Below are 7,592 nucleotides of genomic sequence, written 5' to 3'. Positions count from 1 at the left end.
CATCTGGTTGCAGCTTAAAATATTCCAGACCTGGTTTGCATGATGGAAAGAAGAAAGTATGTGAGGAACGAGGGAATCCCACTGACCTATAATCAGTTTCATATGTCAGCACTTCCCAAAGACATAATCATAAAGTCATATGTGAGAAAGTAATGCTTCCACAAGAAAAAAAAAAACGTAAGGTTTTGTTAATTTATTTTAGAAAAATAAAAGCAGACAATTTACAATAAATGGCTTCTGTGGATAGTAGAATAGGAAGAAAGAAAGTTGGGATTCTGTTGAATTTATCAACATTAGTCCACTCACTAGAGATTCCAAATTCAATGCACTTGCTTGATAAGCTCGATATACAGGATATAGAGTAGTTCTATTCCTTAGGTTAGTTGTCTAAAACCTAGAAATAAGGGGTAGCTCACTAAACCAAGGTAAAATGATAGAAATTCCTTGGAATAATGTAGAGAAACGTATTGAAATAATATAATGGAGTGATATCCAACTAGAAAGGTGAGAATTTTGCACATAACATATTGCATAACTTACTTGCCCCCTACACATATCATTTCAATTATGGGGTCCCAGAGTTACTTTTCTCAATGAAAAATTGAGAAATACATTGGTGACGGTAGGACCAGTACAATGTAAAGTTATTGGGATGGTTATTCTGTTTTCAACCAAGAATACGGTTTGGAGGTTCTGGCTTTGAAATGGGCTCCCTTATTTCAGTGAAAATAATTGTATTCCGGGGTGAAAGAGGTCAAATTTTAAGAGGATCTGCCAGAGGCAAAGTGAAAGTGATCACTATAATAGGCAGGAGGTCCAGACTGATAATTAGAACAGTCTCACCCACAGTGAACTTTGACATTAGCAAATAAATTGTCAGGTCCTTAGAAGAAAAGAAATGATCTGCCATCAAGAGTCCTCCGTGCATACTAAACAATGGTAAAAATCTAAGTTTAGCAAATGGAAATCTGACTTCAGACTTGACTCCAAATGGAGATTCATTGTCCCTAAACAAACTCTTAGACTTGAATTCGTTGGAAGTTCCAGAGCCCACTGAATTCAAGTGAGGACAAATACGTTGAGGGTGAATCTTTTAATACCTCACAAAAATGTCCCCCCTATGCTAAACTTCTCTAAAATTGCCAGCAGCTATATATTAAGGTGACTACTGAGAGGAAAGGGAAATGCACAATTTTCATGGCATTGTTGGAAATTAGACCTGAGCTAATGCTTTTTCCTGAAAATCAAAATACTTCCTCCACCAAAGTGATGGCTTCTAAACATCAAGTGATAAATGAAGTTTTGAATTTCTTCAATTTTTTAAAAATTTTATTTACTTAAGAGAGAGTGAGAGAGAGAGAGCATGAGCAGGGGAAGAGTCAGAGGGAGAGGGAGAAGCAGACTCCCCACTGAGCAGGGAGCCCGACATGGGGCTGGATCCCAGGACCCTGGAATCACGACCTGAGCCAAAGGCAGATGCTTAACTGACTGAGCCACCCAGGTGCCCCAGAACTTCTTCAATCTTATTGTGTCCCCAGTCAGTTGATAAATACGGTCAGTGATCAGTTCCTCAGTTATGGGATGTCCAGCTGCCGTGGAGAGACACTGCCGTGGAGAGACACGAAAAAGCCTCTGTGATTTTTATCAGGATTGCCATGGATCTCTAGATCAATTTGAGAAAAATGATCTTAGCAACAGTGAATATTCCAATCCATGTCATGATTTTTGGCTTCATTTATTTTGATTTTTAGTTTCTCTTAGTAAGATTTTGTAGTTTTCCATGTATGACTTTTGCACAATTGTGTTAAACTTATTCCTACATACTGCAATGGTGTTTTTTTCTTTAATAAATATATTATCATTTATTTACATTTATTCTCCAGTTGTTTATTGCTGTTGTATAGAAATGTATCTGAGTTTTGTGTATTGACCCTCTGCCTGCATTAGCTTGGATCATTAGTACAATGTTGAATAAAAGATCTATAATTAGACACGCTTTTCTCTCTCAGGTCCTATGGGGGAAAACATGTAGTCTTATACCATTAAATACTTGGTTAGGAGTAATGGGGGGGAGGGCATAGATTCCTTTCATTTTGAACGGATATGAGTAAGTTCTATTCTATTCCTAATTTTCTGAGGTTTCTTTTCATAAATTTGCATTGAATTATGTATAGTACTGGAGCACCTGGGTGGCTCAGTCGTTAAGTGTCTGCCTTCGGCTCAGGTCATGGTCCCAGGGTCCTGGGATCGAGCCCCGCATCAGTCTCCCTGCTCAGCGGGAAGTCTGCTTCTCCCTCTGTCTGTTCTGCCTGTTCTGCCTGCTCTGCCTGCCACTCCCCCTGCTTGTGCTCTCTCTCTCTCTGACAAATAAATAAACAAAATCTTAAAAAAAAAAAAAGAATTATGTATAGTACTTTTTTTCTGAATCAATTAAGATATTTATATGTCCTTTCTTTATTCTGCTAATACAATGAATTACATTGATTGATATGAATATTAAAGCAGACTTTCATTTCTAGGATAAATTTCTCCTTGCTAAGTTTTTTTTTAATTATTATTATTTTAAATGAACATACCAACCATGTAACTTGGGATTCATATTGATAAGACAACATGTTTTTTGTAGTCCTGAATTAACAAACATGATAAAGCATAATAAATAAATTAGGTGTTGGTACATATAAAAAAATAAGGCTGTTTATCCCTCCAGAGTGCTCATTAATTCATTAATTCTTATGTAATATGAGGTAATTAATGATAGGAACCTGGATTGATCCTTGGTCTCATTCATTCAAAAAACAAAACTTTCCTCTGTGACTAGGTTGAAACAAAGGTCATGAGCCTCAGGATTAGAGAAAATGAGACAGCTATTGATATTTTAATCATACTGAATAACTCATAATCTGAAACAATAGAATACATATAAGAAGAGAAAATTTAACAGAGTTAATTAATAGAGCTCTAAAAGGTACATATAGCGTCTATCACCTGTGAGATATTCTATTAGATGCACACATGGAAAAAATATGACAGTTTCAAACTCAAAAAAATGTCCTTTATTTCCTCATATTACATAGAGCATTTGGACTATACGTTCACTAAATATAAAACATATTTGAATGATATGACTTAAAATATAGTATTATTGGTGTACCAAGAAATCACCTTCCAGGTCACTAGGAGTACAAGTAAAATATAATCTTCTTTCATATAAGAAAATGTGACACATTGATTTAAATATTCCTTGGTATCAGTTCAAATTATTTTAATACGACCCTAAGTTTATTAATGAGAATAATGGTTCAGGTATGAATGCTCATTATTTTTTCCATATCATTTAGTTTTATTTTTATAGACCTATGCATAAGAATTATGCCAGAAAAGAAGTGTCAACCTGGAAAAAATGACTTCAGTGTTAGCAAGATCTAACATATAAAAGAATTCTGAGAGAATCTAAATGTCAATCTGAAAAATATAGCCACTTAATGGCCAATTAAGAGAGAGAGAAACTTCCAAGATAAAATAAAAATAATGTCCACAAAGCAAAATCTCTGAGTGCCGTTGACATAGGTCATCACCTTCCAGAACAGCTAAATAAACCCTGAGGCTTAGGTTAATGCAGAGAGGGAAGTAGGTATAATATACAACACAGAAATTAGATTCACTTAAACCTGGTTCACAATGTAAAAATATTTTACAGTGTTGGACCCTGACGTTATGGGTTGAATTGTTCCGCTACAGAAGATGTTGAAGTCCCAAGCTCCAGATGTGATCTTATTTGAAAATAGGACATTTGCAGATAACCATGGTAAGATGAGATCACTAGGGTGGACCTTAATCTATACAGTCGGTGTCCTTATAAAAAAAAGGGGGACACTTGGACAAAGAGACAGACACACTGGAAGACAAAAGGGAAACACTATCTATAAATCAAGAAATGCCCAAGGCTCCCAGAAGCTAAGAGAGAAGTATGGAACAGATTTCTCCCTTACAGCCCTTAGAAGAAACCAATCCTTTTGACAGCTCTATCTCAGACTTCTAGCCTTCAGAACTGCCAGACGATACATTTCTGTTTCTAAACCACCCACTCTGTGGTACTGTTACATGAATCAGGAAACTCATATCTCTGAGGGGAAAGATGTGAAGAAGCAGTTTAAAATGCTTTTTGGCTGCAAGTAACAGAGTACCTAATCCTAGCGGCTTAAATCTAGTTTACTCATTTAAAAAATGTTGGGAGGACAACAGCCACTAATTTCTGGGTGGTAACTCACTGAAGGAATCAGAGGTCAAAATATTTCTATTTGTGTACTCTACCCACTTTAGAGTTGAGACAGTCAGACTGCTGGTGCTAAAGATCTGGCCATCAGGGCAGATGGAGTGGATATTGACCCAAACCATATTTCTTTCTTTCTTCTAGGAATTCAGTGTTTTCCCAGGAAATTTCAGTAAAATGTGTATTATGAGCTCTTGTCTATAACTTTGTTGTATGACGCCCCCCCCCCATATACTAAGAAGGATGAGGAAGCATATATTTAGGTAATTAAGTCTCTAAGGTGGAACCAGGCCAAAGAGAAGGAGCTTGAGAATAAAATTGGGATATCCAACCATAATGTCTTGCAAAGGGGCTGTTACAGTGGTTATGTCATTTTGGACCATTCAGAGTACCCAGAGCTTAAGACATCGCTATTTGCACAGTAACACCCAGAATCCAGTCATAAAGGAAAAAACATTGAGTCTAGGTGAATATACCCAATGCAGTGGTAAGATAAGAAGAATAAAACAACCATGGGCCCCTTGATTTTTTTCAAAATCCTCCTTTGCTTTCATGTATCTAGATGTTCCTGGGAAATTTTGTTTTATATGGTTATTCATAAATGGCACGGGAAATGTATCTAATTAACAGGCACTAATTTGTTCTTCAGATGCTTCTTACTTGGGCAACTAACTGTTCTATCTGCAGGGTGAAAAAGAACAAGGATTTATTAGTATTCCACATGTGGTAGAAATACAAATGTCATCCATCAAGACGTTTTCTTATAAAGGAAACCATATTGTAGCAGTTATTCATTGATATAATATTAAAATATATTATCACTTCAACACTGTATCTTAAATTTTATGCTTAAAAGAAGTTTTTCCCCTGAACAATTCTCTAGGTTGTATTTTGTTAAAATATATGCAATACTATTTTTTTATGAATGATGAGCTAATTCTTCCACTTGTGTATTAAAATAATAGCATTCCCAAATTATTACTTTATAAAGATCTAAGTAAATGCTTAAAATATACATAATCAATAACATGAGATGCAACAAAATGATCATAAAACTTATTCCCTTATCGGTATTTTGCAAATAGGCAGAGGCAGAGAGGATAAACTAAAATGTAGCCTCCATTGAAGAAATGAAAGACCGGGCTTTTTTCATTGGTAGAATTTTTAAATAAACTTGGATGAACAAGAAAATATGCGTTGAAAATATACTCAATGTCATTACATAATGAGATGTTTCAGACATAACAATCCAATGACTCTAACTAGGTGACTATAACCTGCATTGACTGGCATGCTATCTATAAAACCAAATATTCCCAGGGCTCCTCTCACTTGTCCCTGCTGATGCTAATTAAAATGCTGAGGGATTGTATCATTTAAGAACTGCATTTTGCTGCTAATCAAAGAATTGTAAAATAGAAGTGAGTTAAGCATATGCAAGTGTCTCTTCTGCTCTCACATAATAAAATCAGTGTTGACCCCAGTGTAGGGCAGCAAGGTGGCTCCGTAGCCATCTGCTCATGGCTAGTGGCAGGTGGCTCCCATGCTCATATTCCTGGTGGCTGGGGGGAAGCATGGTCCAGGAAAACAGGTGCATCTCCTAACTGATTAGCCCCCTTTCAAGAGATTTCTCTCAAACTCCCAGGCAAAGCCTTGCAGGTACATGTCACTGGGCACTGCTAGTTGAAGATACCTTAGAAAATCGTCTTTAAGTTGTATATCATGCCGTTCCAAATAAAATGAGGGTTCTGTTACTATAAAGCAAGGAGATCATGGATACTGGGATGACACATTTAGGAAAAGCAAGCAAAGTACTGTGATGTGTGTTCATGGAATGGTAGTTTGGGTGAAGAAATTCAGGTGTTTACCAAAGAGGAGAGAAATTTACCATGCTCTGATATATGCTTGGAAGTGTAGTGTATAAAACCATCAGACCTGTCTGTTCAGATATGGGACACAAAGAAAACAGGCAACCTTCAGTTCACAATGTGGAATCTTGTAATGAAGAGTCCAGAAAGGGGTGCCTGGGTGGCTCAGATGGTTAAGCGTCTGCCTTCGGCTCAGGTCATGATCCCAGGGTCCTGGGATCGAGTCCCACATGAGGCTCCCTGCTCCTTGGGAGCCTGCTTCTCCCTCTGCCTCTCTCTCTCTCTCTGTCTCTCATGAATAAATAAATAAAATCTTTAAAAAAAAAAAAGAGTCCAGAAAATAAGAACGCTACTGTAGAAACACATTAGAGACATGTCAGTGTATTCAACTATGAGGGGGATGATTAAATTAGAAGGCTCTTCTGATCTCTTATAGGTATCATTTTGTTATTTACTATAGAAGTGTAAGATTACTGCCTGGCTTAAGAATAGTGGACATGCAATTTTCCAAATGGTTGATTCTTCTTCTAGACATATCTCAGTAAGATTTGTACTGAGTCATTTTTAATGATCTCTTATCAATAGTCTAAGGCTATACAGAAGAACTCTATTTTCTATGGAAATATGGGGGATAAATGTACTACTAGTGTCCACTGAAAATCTAATGAACATGAAAGAGATTATTCCAGTGACTTTAATTTCTACTATACAAATCCCTTCATCTGTTATTTAAAGATTTTTATTAAAGGGACACCTGGCTGGCTCAGTTGGTAGAGCATGTGACTCTGGATTTCAGGGTTGTAAGTTCGATCCCTACGTTGGGTGTAGAGACTACTTTAAAAAGGTATATATATATATATATATATATATATATATATATATATATGATTTTTATTAAAATACCCTATTTCTATAAAGTGAAAATTATCTCCATTTTATATTGATGTTTATTTATATTGCTTTGATATTAACTTTTCAGAAAAGAGAGAGCAATCAAAGCTTCCTAAATATCTACAATTGATACATGATTGTATTATTCATTATTGTAAAGACTCTGTATATTATATGTATTATATTTATATACATTATATGTAGTACATTATATGTATTACATATATATTATATGTAATATTCATTATTGATACATGAATTCAGTCACTAACCATATTTTATGCATTTAAATATTTCAAGGCCCTACATTAGTCCTGTATCATCTTTACTAGAACATTCATGATTATTCAAAAGTGTGTGCTATCTATGCCTAATAGCAAATGTACCAAACTTCTCAGTATACTTTCTAGAATAACAAATAATATCTCAATAATTTCAAAATACATACTTATTTTTCAGGAAATGAGAACACATGTTATTATGAACAATTTAAACAACTTTAAAAATCAATAGTACTTTGAAACATAAAATGCACCTTAAAACGCAAAAACAAAGACAAA

General features: G+C 35.5%; 1 non-coding gene across 1 annotated transcript; it reads left to right on the top strand.

Moving 5' to 3' along the window:
• Positions 1-6,893: 6,893 nt before the first annotated feature.
• On the top strand, positions 6,894-6,966 carry TRNAQ-CUG. The gene has a single exon. It is a non-coding gene; the product is annotated as a tRNA-Gln (tRNA).
• Positions 6,967-7,592: the final 626 nt, after the last annotated feature.

Source organism: Neomonachus schauinslandi, chromosome 7 (assembly GCF_002201575.2).
Source record: "Neomonachus schauinslandi chromosome 7, ASM220157v2, whole genome shotgun sequence".
Classification (NCBI taxonomy): Eukaryota; Metazoa; Chordata; class Mammalia; order Carnivora; family Phocidae; genus Neomonachus; species Neomonachus schauinslandi.
This window is presented reverse-complemented; position numbering and strand designations above follow the sequence as displayed.